Source organism: Hypanus sabinus, chromosome 31 (genome assembly GCF_030144855.1).
Source record: "Hypanus sabinus isolate sHypSab1 chromosome 31, sHypSab1.hap1, whole genome shotgun sequence".
NCBI lineage: Eukaryota > Metazoa > Chordata > Chondrichthyes > Myliobatiformes > Dasyatidae > Hypanus > Hypanus sabinus.
In genome coordinates this window covers 24,523,563-24,536,535 of record NC_082736.1, presented here as the reverse complement: position 1 = coordinate 24,536,535, position 12,973 = coordinate 24,523,563, and positions in this window count along the sequence as shown.

The following is a 12,973-nucleotide window of genomic DNA, read 5'->3' as shown; positions in this document are numbered from 1 at the left end:
TCAGCAGGCCGGGCAGCATCTATGGAAAAGGGCAAACAGGTATGTCAGGAAGAAGAAGTAGGTCAGAGCTTTGTTGTAATAATATTACGGGACCCCTTTTGTTGGCATGGGTATAAATGGGCTGTTTGTAACCTGAATTATCTAGGCCACGCCCTCAACTTTTAAAAATGGAGGGACCACAAGGAAATGAATCTCAGGGTGGTTTAGGGAGAATTTTGAACTTTGAACTTTGACTGGACTTAGGGACTGACCAAGAGGCAGAGATCGTGGAGGGACGGAGTTTGAATTCGAAGATAAGATCCTCACGGTCACCGCACTGTGAATCGACGTTGGGAATTAAGTGTGAGTGTTTCAGTGGAACAAACACGCAATGTTTAGACCATGGTCACGTGGTCCCAGTCTCTAAGGTCAAGGAGGAACAACACAGGACCATAAGAAGCTCCAGAGCCCCACCCCCCCCCCGCCATTGGTGGTATCTACGGGGGGGGGGGGGGGGTGCACTGCTTCAAGAAGGTAATTAATGATCCCCACCATCCGGGCCAGGCCATCTTCTTGGCAGCTGCCACCAAGTTCAGGAGCAGCCGTTTCGGTTCTCAAACCGACCGGCCGGCACAATGCCAATCGCTCCCTCAGTTTAGCAGCACTACGACCACCTATCACTACAGTGGACTTGGTTTCTCCCTCCGTGCTTCACCCGCCAATCTGCTGGGGTCATCTACTGTATCTGGTGCTCCCGACGCGGCCTCCTCCGCACCGGGGAGACCTGTCGTAAATTGGGGGGCCGTTTCACCGAGCACACCCTGCGCTATCCGCCACAAGCGGGACGTGCCAGCAGCCAAACCTTTTAATACCCACTCCCATTCCTGTTCCAGCATGTCAGTCCGTGGCCTCCTCCTGTGCCAAGATGAGGCCAGCTCAGAGTGCAGGAGTGACAGCTTATATTCCACCTGGGTAGCCTCTAGCCTGGTGGCATGAATAACGATCTTTCCTTCCCATGTAAAAAAGTGCCCTCCATCTTCCCTCCTCTTCTATTTCCCACTCTGGCCTCTTACCTCTTCCTACCTGTGTATCACCTCCCCCTGGATCCCCTCCTCCTTCCCTTTCTCCTCTGGTCCACTCTTCTCTCCTGTCAGATTCCTTCCTCTCCAGCCCTTAACCTTTCCCACCCGCCTGGCTTCACTTATCTCCTTCGAGCCTCCTTCCCCTCTCCCCCCACCTTCTTACCCTGGTGTCCTTCCCCCTTCCGTCTCAGCCCTGAAGAAGGGTTTCTGTCCAAAACATCGACTGTTTGTTCACTTCCATCGATCTGCCTCTTTAGACTTTTGCCAACAGGAGAACATCTGCAGATGCTGGAAATCCAAGCAACACACCCGAAATGCTGGAGGAACTGCAAACTCCCTTGTGGTTTATACCGGAAGATTAAAAAGATTCTACGCTGGGGGGAAAGATGTAAAATTGAGATCATCTGCTAAGCTAGCATAGATCTGAAGGGCTGAGTGGCCACCGCTGCCGTTCTAAGAGCAGGAATAGGGCTATTTGGTCCATCATTCGTCAGGTTTATTGCTGACCTACACTTTGGTGCCATTTTCCCCGCACTAACCCAGATCCCACAATTCCCTAAATTTGGTCAATTGCACTGATTGAGTTTGCAGACTCCCTCACGGTAGAGAATCCCAAAGATTAACCACTCTCCGAGTGAAGGAATTAATCTTCACCTCTGCCCAAAATGGCTGACCCTTTATTCTGGAGCCCAGCACCCCCTGCCCCCGGGGGTTAACAGACAGAAGAAAGACGTGCCCTGCATCCAATCTGTTGAGCTGTGTCGGACCCTTGTAGCAACTGTGACTCTTCTGAAGTTTCCGGAATACAGAAGCACAAAGGATTCGGCAGAGGCTGCAGCTCTGGAGCAACACGCACAAAAACGCGAGGAACTTGGCAGGTTAGGCAGCATCATAGAACATAGAATAGTACAGCACAGTACAGGCCCTTCAGCCCACAATGCTGTGCCAACCCTCAAACCCTGCCTCCCATATAACCCCCCCACCTTAAATTCCTCCATATACCTGTCTAGTAGTCTCTTAAACTTCACTAGTGTGTCTGCCTCCACCACTGACTCAGGCAGTGCATTCCACGCACCAACTGCTCTCTGAGTAAAAAACCTTCCTCTAATATCCCCCTTGAACTTCCCTCCCCTTACCTTAAAGACATGTCCTCTTGTACTGAGCAGTGGTGCCCTGGGGAAGAGGCGCTGGCTGTCCACTCTGTCTATTCTTCTTAATATCTTGTACACCTCTATCATGTCTCCTCTCATCCTCCTTCTCTCCAAAGAGTAAAGCCCTAGCTCCCTTAATCTCTGATCTTAATGCATACTCTCTAAACCAGGCAGCATCCTGGTAAATCTCCTCTGTACCCTTTCCAATGCTTCCACATCCTTCCGACAGTGAGGCGACCAGAACTGGACACAGTACTCCTAGTGTGGCCTAACCAGAGTTTTATAGAGCTGCATCATTACATCGTGATTCTTAAACTCTATCCCTTGACTTGTGAAAGCTAACACCCCATAAGCTTTCTTAACTACCCCATCTACCTGTGAGGCAACCATGGAGGGGGATAAACAGTTGACAGAAGGGCCTCGGCCGGAAACATTGACTGTTTATTCCTCTCCATGGATGCTGCATGGAGTTCCTCCAGCATTTCGTGCCTGCAGACTCTCTAGTGTTTATTGTTGAATTTATCTAGTGAATGCTGCTTATATGACGCATTCAAGTAATTATACAAAGATAAAGGTTCAGCACGGGGGTTAGGCCTACACTGCCATTCCATGAGACTGTGGCAGCTCTCAGTGTATTCCTGTTTGTCCCAAGCAGCTGTTCATCCCATTGGATAACAGTGGCACAGCGCTACCTCACACCTCCAGGGACCTGACTCTAACTAAGTGGGTGGTATTGACATAGAACTTGCATGCTGCCCCGTCCCCTGAACGTATGGGGCTTTTTCTGCATGATTCGGTATTGTGCCACGTCCCAAAGAGGTAATTGTCTCCAGCAATTACCCCTAAGCAATAGGAACGGAATTAGGCCATTCAGCCCATCGAGTCTGCTCCGCCATTCCATTGTGGGTGATTTATTATCTCTCTCAACCCCATTCTCCTGCTCCCTGCAACCTTTGACACCCTGATTAATCAAGAACCTATCAACCTCTGCTTTAAATATACTTGCCCTCTAGAGCCGTCCGTGGCAACAAATTCCACAGATTCACCACCCTCTAACGAAAGAAATTCCTCCTCATCTCTGTTCTAAAGGGACCTCTCTCTGTTCTGAGGCTCTGCCCTCTGGTCTGAGGCTCTCATAGCTATTGTAAACGCCATCTCCACATCCACTCAGTCTAGGCCTTCCAATATTTGATGGGCTCCCCATCCCCACTCACTCTTCTAAACTCCAGTGAGTACAGACCCAGAGCCTTTGAACGCTCCTCATACAATAACCGTTTACCTCCTGGGATCATTCTCATGAACCTCCTCTGGACCCTCTCCAATGCCAACACATCTTTTCTTCCTCCATTTCCCATTCTAGTTTCCCTCTTCCCTCTTCTCTTCTCCTCACATCTCTCTCAATCCCCTCTTCCTTCCCTTTTCTCCCCACGGCCCAGTCTCCTCTCCTATCAGATACCTTCTTCTTCAGCCCTTTTACCTCTTCCACCGATCACCTCCCAGCTTCTTACTTCACTCCTGAACCCATCGTATTATGGGCCCCTACTACCAGAGCACGGCCCTACACCCTGGATTGTCCTTGGGGACGATTTGACCCCCTCAACCCTCAAGTGTTCCTGCCACGGTCTCTCCCATGTTCCCAGCGGCAAACTAGTCTGGCCTTCCCGGCGAGAGAGAGGCTTGTGAAGGCACGGCAACTAAACACAAAATGCTGCAGGACCTCAACAGGTCAGGCAGCATCTATGGAGGGAAGAAAACAACTGGCATAGAAGGTGGTAGGTGAAGCCAGGTGAGTTGGGGAGGGCCCATAGCCCTATAAACCATGGCACACGCAAAACTTTAGTTGGCATGAGGCAGGCAGTGCCATCCATCAATTCTTTAACCCCCTCACCCATAACAAAAAGACACATAATGATGATCCTTACTGCCCAATAAAACGGCAAATGATTTTTTTTACAACCCGTGAGCAGTGAGATATTTTCACAGGAAATGCCTCATGTCAGTTTGCAGTCAGGTGTGAGAACACGTGACGTGGGAAGAATCCCAAAAGGACCCATTAAAAAAACAAGGGTCAAATGTGCTGAAAGAGAGAAAAAAAATCATGCCAGCAATAAAAGTAGCATTCAGAAGGAAAGTGATTACGCAGGCCTGAAGCCTGGAGCAGGCCTCAGCCTCAGGTCAGCGCAGAGCCAAGTAAACGTTGCAAAGCAGCGGACAGAACCGGCCCAGCCCACACCTCTGATCCAGCTACCCCTGGCCCATCTTCTCAATTGTCCAAACATCGGGTCATTCCTCGCTTTAGGACCTGTCGCTTCTTTATGCTCTGGGCCTGAATCTCGCCTCCATGTTTCGGCCCAAATCGATCTGGTGCTCAGATCGATCCAACTTCGGGCCTTTCCTCGCTCTCAGTCTCCCCTCCTCCTGCCTCAAACCTGCCTCCCCATTGTTTGCCATTGATCATTTACCAGAAAAAGTGCCATTAATAAAGTATTTAATTGTATTCTTTGTTTCATTGGCCACCGATAAGTAGTCGCTGGGCTTCCCCTGTGCCATCTTAAACCAGCTAAAAAACTTAAATCTTAAATATTTCTCATCATTAGTGCAGCAACAGAAGTTTCATTGAGAGTAAAGTTTATTTTCTTTGATCTTTCATGAATATGCACCAAACCTTATAATTTCATATTTGTAAACACAGGAGTTTCTGTGGTTGTTACATATGAGGAACTGTTTAGACCATAAGGTATTAAGAATACCATAAGAATTAGACCATTTGGCCCATTGAATCTGCTCCACCATTTTATCATGGCTGATCCATTTTTCCTCTCAACCCCCCCATATCCTGCCTTTCCCCCCTTATCTCTTCATGCCCTGACCATTCAATAATATATCAACCTCTGCCTTAGAGATACATAAAGACTTGGCCTCCACAGCCGCCTGTGGCACTGAATTCCGCACATTCACCACTCTCTGGCTAAAGAAATTCCTCCTCATCTCCGTTCTAAAAGGATGACCCTCTATTCTGAGGCCAAGTCCTCTGATTTTGGACACTCCCACCTTAGAAGACGTCCTCTCCACATCCACTCCGTCTAGGCCTTTCACCATTCGATTGTTTTCATTTAAGTCACCCCACTCTCATTCTTCTGAGTTCCAGAGAGTACAGGCCCAGAGCAATCGAACACTCTTCATACGAGAAGCCATTTATGCCTGGAATCATTTTTGTAAACCTCCTCTGACCACCCTCCAGTTTCAGCATATCCTCCTCTGACCACCCTCCAGTTTCAGCATATCCTCCTCTGACCACCCTCCAGTTTCAGCATATCCTTTCCAAAGTCAAGAGGCCCAACACAATACTCCAAGTATGATGGCGGAGGGGAAGAAGCTGTTCCTGAATCGCTGAGTGTGTGTCTTCAGGCTCCTGTACCTCCTCCCTGATGGCGGAGGGGAAGAAGCTGTTCCTGAATCGCTGAGTGTGTGTCTTCAGGCTCCTGTACCTCCTCGCTGATGGCAGAGGGGAAGAAGCTGTTCCTGAATCGTTGAGTGTGTGTCTTCAGGCTCCTGTACCTCCTCCCTGATGGCAGAGGGGAAGAAGCTGTTCCTGAATCATTGAGTTTGTGTCTTCAGGCTCCTGTACCTCCTCCCTGATGGCTGAGGGGAAGAAGCTGTTCCGGAATCACTGAGTGTGTGCCTTCAGGCTCCTGTACCTCCTCCCTGATGGCAGAGGAGAAGAAGCTGTTCCTGAATCGCTGAGTGTGTGTCTTCAGGCTCCTGTACCTCCTCCATGATGGCAGAGGGGAAGAAGCTGTTCCTGAATCGTTGAGTGTGTGCCCTCAGGCTCCTGTACCTCCTCCCTGATGGCAGAGGGGAAGAAGCTGTTCCTGAATCACTGAGTGTGTGTCTTCAGGCTCCTGTACCTCCTCCCTGATGGCAGAGGGGAAGAAGCTGTTCCTGAATCGCTGAGTGTGTGTCTTCAGGCTCCTGTTCCTCCTCCCTGATGGCAGTGGGGAAGAAGCTGTTCCTGAATCGCTGAGTGTGTGTCTTCAGGCTCCTGTACCTCCTCCCTGATGGCAGAGGGGAAGAAGCTGTTCCTGAATCGCTGAGTGTGTGTCTTCAGGCTCCTGTACCTCCTCCCTGATGGCAGAGGGGAAGAAGCTGTTCCTGAATCGTTGAGTGTGTGTCTTCAGGCTCCTGTACCTCCTCCCTGATGGCAGAGGGGAAGTAGCTGTCCCTGAATCGCTGAGTGTGTGTCTTCAGGCCCCTGTACCTCCTCCCTGATGGCAGAGGGGAAGAAGCTGTTCCTGAATCACTGAGTGTGTGTCTTCAGGCTCCTGTACCACCTCCCTGATGGCAGAGGGGAAGAAGCTGTTCCTGAATCGTTGAGTGTGTGTCTTCAGGCTCCTGTACCTCCTCCCTGATGGCAGAGGGGAAGAAGCTGTTCCTGAATCGCTGAGTGTGTGTCTTCAGGCTCCTGTACCTCCTCCATGATGGCAGAGGGGAAGAAGCTGTTCCTGAATCGTTGAGTGTGTGTCTTCAGGCTCCTGTACCTCCTCCCTGATGGCAGAGGGAAAGAAGCTGTTCCTGAATCGCTGAGTGTGTGTCTTCAGGCTCCTGTACCTCCTCCATGATGGCAGAGGGGAAGAAGCTGTTCCTGAATCGTTGAGTGTGTGTCTTCAGGCTCCTGTACCACCTCCCTGATGGCAGAGGGCAAGAAGCTGTTCCTGAATCGTTGAGTGTGTGTCTTCAGGCTCCTGTACCTCCTCCCTGATGGCAGAGGGGAAGAAGCTGTTCCTGAATCGCTGAGTGTGTGTCTTCAGGCTCCTGTACCTCCTCCATGATGGCAGAGGGGAAGAAGCTGTTCCTGAATCGTTGAGTGTGTGTCTTCAGGCTCCTGTACCTCCTCCCTGATGGCAGAGGGGAAGAAGCTGTTCCTGAATCGCTGAGTGTGTGTCTTCAGGCTCCTGTACCTCCTCCATGATGGCAGAGGGGAAGAAGCTGTTCCTGAATCGTTGAGTGTGTGTCTTCAGGCTCCTGTACCACCTCCCTGATGGCAGAGGGCAAGAAGCTGTTCCTGAATCGTTGAGTGTGTGTCTTCAGGCTCCTGTACCTCCTCCCTGATGGCAGAGGGGAAGAAGCTGTTCCTGAATCGCTGAGTGTGTGTCTTCAGGCTCCTGTACCTCCTCCATGATGGCAGAGGGGAAGAAGCTGTTCCTGAATCGTTGAGTGTGTGTCTTCAGGCTCCTGTACCTCCTCCCTGATGGTAACAGTGAGAAGAGAGCATGACCTGGGTGACGGGGGTCCTTAATGATGGACGCTGACTTTTTGAGGCACCGCTCCTTGAAGATGTCCTGAGTGCTGAGGAGGCTAGAGCTGGCTGAATTCACAACTGTCTGCAGCTTACTTCGATCCTGTGCAGTGGCCCTCCCCCATGCCAGTCGTTGATACAGCCGGTCAGAATGGGCTCCACGGTTCATCTGTAGAAATTTGTGTGGGCCTTTGGTGGCAAACCAGACCTCCTCAGACTCTTCATATCACCAGTTTGGGCACAAAAAGCTCTCAAGAAGCTTCGCTGTTACTGCTCTAAACCTATCAAAAGACGTGTCTATGTGCCTTTAAATGTTGTTAATGTACCCACTTCCACTGGCAGTACATTCCACATACAGACTAAACTCTGGGTGAAGAAAGGTTTCCCGATTCAGATTTATTTATCATATGTATTGCGTGGCATACTGTGGGAAATGCCTTGTTTGCGTTTACCCAAGGGCATTGGGGGGAGGGGGCAACTGTTTCCTCTCTAATGGGCGAGTCTGGGTCCAGAGGGTGCAGCCTCAACATAGAAAGGTGTCCTTTAGAACTGAGGTGAGGAGGAATTTCTTTAGCCAGAGGGTGGCGAATCTGTGGAGGCCGAGTCATTGTGCGTACTTAAAGGGGAGGTTGCTGGTTTCTTGGTTAGTCAGGGCATCAAAGATTACAGGGAGACTGGCGTTGACTTAGTAATTTCTGTCCATTACCCCGCTGGCGGTCGGGACAGCAATGAAGGTCCTCCATCTCTGGCGGTGTTCAGGGCTTCCTTCATCGTCTCAGTAGCTTCCCCTTGGACACACAAGCCCCGGGTGGAGACTCAGGAACACCGTCACACTCAGATGTCGAAGGATTCTTCATTGCTGTTTCCATAACAATTTTGTTTGACCAGTCAGGTTTGTTAGCCCCGAACCTGGAGGTGGACCACTCTTAGTCTGACCTCTGCCCTGTGACCTGTTTGGCCTGGGTGACCCTCCCAAGAGCCAAAGCACAAAGCCCTGACTCCAGCCAGCACAGCTCTCCGGGTCATTGAGGCAGGCAAATCTCCAAACCCTGCAACAAGGTTGAGGTCCTCTTGGAGGAGAATGGGATTGAGAGGGATGGAATGGCAGAGCAGACTCAATGGGCCGAATGGCCTAATTCTGCTCCCATGTCTTATTGTCTTATGGGACTAGCTAAGATGGACAATTTGGTCAGCATGGGCGAGTAGGGCTGTTCCTGTGCTGTATTTCTCTCGGTAGCAGAGTGGAGAAATGTTTCTACCAAAGGAGGTGGAAGACGCTCCTTCCCTCCACTAGCCTGCAGGTCACCCTGGGGCAAGGTGTAGCCCCTGCTTAGCCCCCTGATCAGGGTCACGTGAAGCCATGGGGGCAGGTGGTGGATGGTCGTACGAGCAGCTGGTGCAGATCACGAGTCCTGGTTATGCGACCACTGACGCCGGGCAGACAATCCCTTGAGAGAATCGATAATGGCTGGGGTGGGGTCACCCGTCTTCCCAGAAGAAGGCAATGGCAAACCACTTTTGCAGAAAGATTTGCCAGGAAAAATCATAGTCAGAGACCATAATTGGCCACGTCATACAGCACAGCACATAATGATAATGATTTCTCTAGGTGCCAGAGAACGCTTTGACAAAACAAAGTCTCGCGGGGGTAGAGATCGTACCGGGGAAGCGTGTCAGGGGATTTACAAATAATCTGTACCAAGCAGCATCGGCCAGAGAGTTCAGCTGTGGAGATTAAATCAGACTCCGGTCCAACGACAGCCAATTAAGAGATTTAGCCTCACTCTGAGTGGCAAGAGCCTGCGAATTGCCCGACGTCAGCACTATTTCAACGCAGGCTGAAATGGCACCTTCAAATGGCACGTCTGTATCTTGCCATCTGTTCTAGCCTTCCTGATGACTGGGCTTTTTTTAATCGTCAAAATCAGATCTGCACTGCTACATTACAAATAATAGTGCATTTCTGATACTAATTCTCATTTCCTTCCTCCAACGTTAGCCTCGCCTTGCCCTCTTGCCTCTTGGATCGGAATCAGATTCAGAATTGGGTCTAGTACCACTGGCATATGTCATGAAATGCTTTGTGGCAGCAGTACATTGCGGTGCATAATAATAAAAAGGCAGTAAATTGTAATAAGAAATATATTTTAAAAATTAAATTAGTAGTTGAAAATAAAGTGAAGTAGTGTAAATGGAAGAAGCTGTTTCTAAAATGTTGAGTGTGTGTCTCCAGGCTCCTGTGCCGTCTCCTTGGGGGTGGCAGTGGGCAACGGGCGTGCCCTGGGGTTCTGGGGGTCCTTGACGACAGATGCAGCATTTCCGAGGCATTGACTTTTGAAGGTGTCCTCGAGGACCTGGAGGCTGGTGCCCAGGATGGAGCTGAATAACTTTCTTGCAATCTTCTGCAGCTCCTTCCGATTCTGCACAGTGCCATACTAGCCAGTAAACACAAAGTACACTGCAGATGCTGTGGTCAAATCAACACGTACAAACACGCTGGATGAACTTTGCAGGTCGGGCAACATCCGTTGAAAGGAACAGTCAACGTTTGGGGCCGAGACCCTTCGTCAGGACTAAAGAAGGAGGGGGCCTATAAAGAAGGTGGGCGGGAGGGTGGAAAACCAATCTGAGGAAAGATCAAGGGGTGGGGGAGGGGATAGGCCGGAGAGGTGAAGAAGGAATGTAAGGGGAATGTAAGGGGTAGTAGAAGAAGGCAGAGTCATGAGAGAGGTGATAGGCAGCTGGAAGAGGAGGCAGAGTGAAAGTGGGATGGGGGAAGGGAGAGGGAGGGAATTACCGGAATTCGATGTTCATACCAAGGGGCTGGAGACTACCCAGACGGTATATGAGGTGTTGCTCCTCCAACCGGAGTTTGGCCTCATCATGGCAGTAGAGGAGGCCGTGTATGGACATATTCAAATTGGAATAAGAGGGAGAGTTGAAGTGAGTGGCAACTGGGAGATCCTGTCTGTTGTGGCGGACGGAACGGAGACAGTGATACGTGCTCTCCACAGAGCTTTGTGAGAGTCTTCTGTGAAATACCAAGTCTCCTCAGACGCCTAATGAAACACTGCTGTGGGGTCTAACCAAGGTATAATATAGCCGTAACATTACCTCTCAGCTCTTGAACTCAATCCAGTGGTTGATGAAGGTCAATACACTATTTGCCTTCTTAACAACACTGTCAACCTGCGCGGCAGCTTTAAGCCTCCTATGGACTCGGACCCCAAGATCCCTCTGATCCTCCACACTGCCAACAGTCTCACCATTAATATTATATTCTGTCTTCAAATTTAGCCTACCGAAATGAACCACTTCACACTTATCAGGGTTGATCTCCCCCCCGCCACTTCTCAGCCCAGTTCTGCATCCTATCGATGTCCCGCTGTAACCTCTGACAGCCCTCCACACTATCCACAACACCTCCAACCTTTGTGTCATCAGCAAACTTACTAACCCACCCTCCAACTTCCTCATCCCGGGACAGAACCCTGGTCACCGACCTCCATGCAGAATATGACCCGTCTACAACCACTCCTTACCTTCTGCGGGCAAGCCAGTTCTGGATCCACAAAGCAAGGTCCCCTTGGATCCCATGGCTTCTTACTTTCTCAATAATCCTTGCATGGGGAACCCTATCAAATGCCTTGCTGAAATCCACGTTACATCCACTGCTCTACCTTCATCAATGTGTTTTGTTACAACCGATGCATTATGTTACGGCATGTCACCAACGATTCACTTTCTGCAGTCCCATTTACACTTCTACTCTGCAAATCTTGGCACCGTCAGTAGTGAGCATGGTGAAAGGTTTCACCAGGACATTGCAGTCGTAGAGAAATGAAATCAGGACAACTGGGATCCATCAATGTTGGCTATTTATTTTTGGATACTTAAGCACGAAGCCTTATCAGAACCAGGTTTATTATCACCTGCAGGTGTCGTGAAATTTGTTAACTTATCAGTATCAGTTCAATGCAATGCATAATCTAGAAGCAAAATAAATAAATCAATCAATTACAGTAGATGTACATTGAATAGTTTAAAAATCAGGCAAAAACAGAAACAATAATAAAAAAGTGAGGTGATACTCATGGGTTCAATGTCCATTTAGGAATCGGAAGGCAGAGGGGAAGAAGCTGTTCCTGAATCGCTGAGTGTGTGTCTTCAGGCTCCTGTACCTCCTCCCTGATGGCGGAGGGGAAGAGGCTGTTCCTGAATCGTTGAGTGTGTGTCTTCGGGCTCCTGTACCTCCTCCCTGATGGCAGAGGGGAAGAAGCTGTTCCTGAATCGTTGAGTGTGTGCGTTCAGGCTCCTGTACCTCCTCCCTGATGGCAGAGGGGAAGAAGCTGTTCCTGAATCGTTGAGTGTGTGTCTTCAGGCTCCTGTACCTCCTCCCTGATGGCAGAGGGGAAGAAGCTGTTCCTGAATCACTGAGTGTGTGCCTTGAGGCTCCTGTACCCCCTCCCTGATGGTAGAACTGAGAAGAGGGCACGTCTTGAGTGATGGGGGTCCTTAATGATGGACGCTGCCTTTCTGAGACACCGCTCCCTGAAGATGTCCTGGGCACTTTGTAGGCCAGTGCCCAAGCTGACTAGATTTACAACCCTCTGCAACTTCTTTCAGTCCTGTGCGGTAGCTCCCCAACCCCCCCTCCCCCCCCCCCCATAGTTCAGTAGTTGAATTTTTGCAAAGAGTCAGCACTGTTATGGAAGTAAACGCATTATACTCAATAAAAGTTAATTCCTTGTTTCTCCAAATTCCTACGTGATACGAGTAGTCTGAAATTAGACTTGTGTTCAATTTCAAGTGGTCAATCATAAAGAGCAAAAAAAAAAATTCTGGCAAAGCGACACTTTCGAAAGCAATTGTTGTCCAGTGTAGTGATTGGAAATGGTGTAGTCGAGATTAAGCTAACACTGGCACCAGCCAAGCATGTGTCCCTCCGGCCTGCCTAGCCTGCTCGAGCCTCTGCGACCACAATCCGGAGATAGGCCCGATTTCCCGACCGCTATCAGTAATCAGTAACCGCTTAATCTTAAAGGACTCGGTGTTTTCAAGTCAGCAGCCCTCCCTTTCCAGGAATTGTTCCCTTGCCACGGACCATCAAGTCCCGATCTCAGACTCCAGTCCACCAAGCGGATAATCATCCCCCAAAATTAATCCCTTCAATTATTTTTCAGGGAAATTTCTCTGCAACGACTGATTAAAGAATCAAGCTGTTTGTGTTTGCGGCAGACCTTCAGCCTCCCGTCAGCTCCCTGCTCACAGCATTTCCTTTGTTTACCGTGTATCTGTGATCTAAACACTTGAACAATAAAACAAGTGAACGACGGGGAGCCGATGTTCGGAGGCTGTCCAGACTTGACTATCCCGGACCCAAGCCTGGACCTGCGCCCAGCTCGCCTGGCTCCCCGATTCACCTCCGTGCTCACTGCAAAATCACCGCAGAACGTACTGTGAGT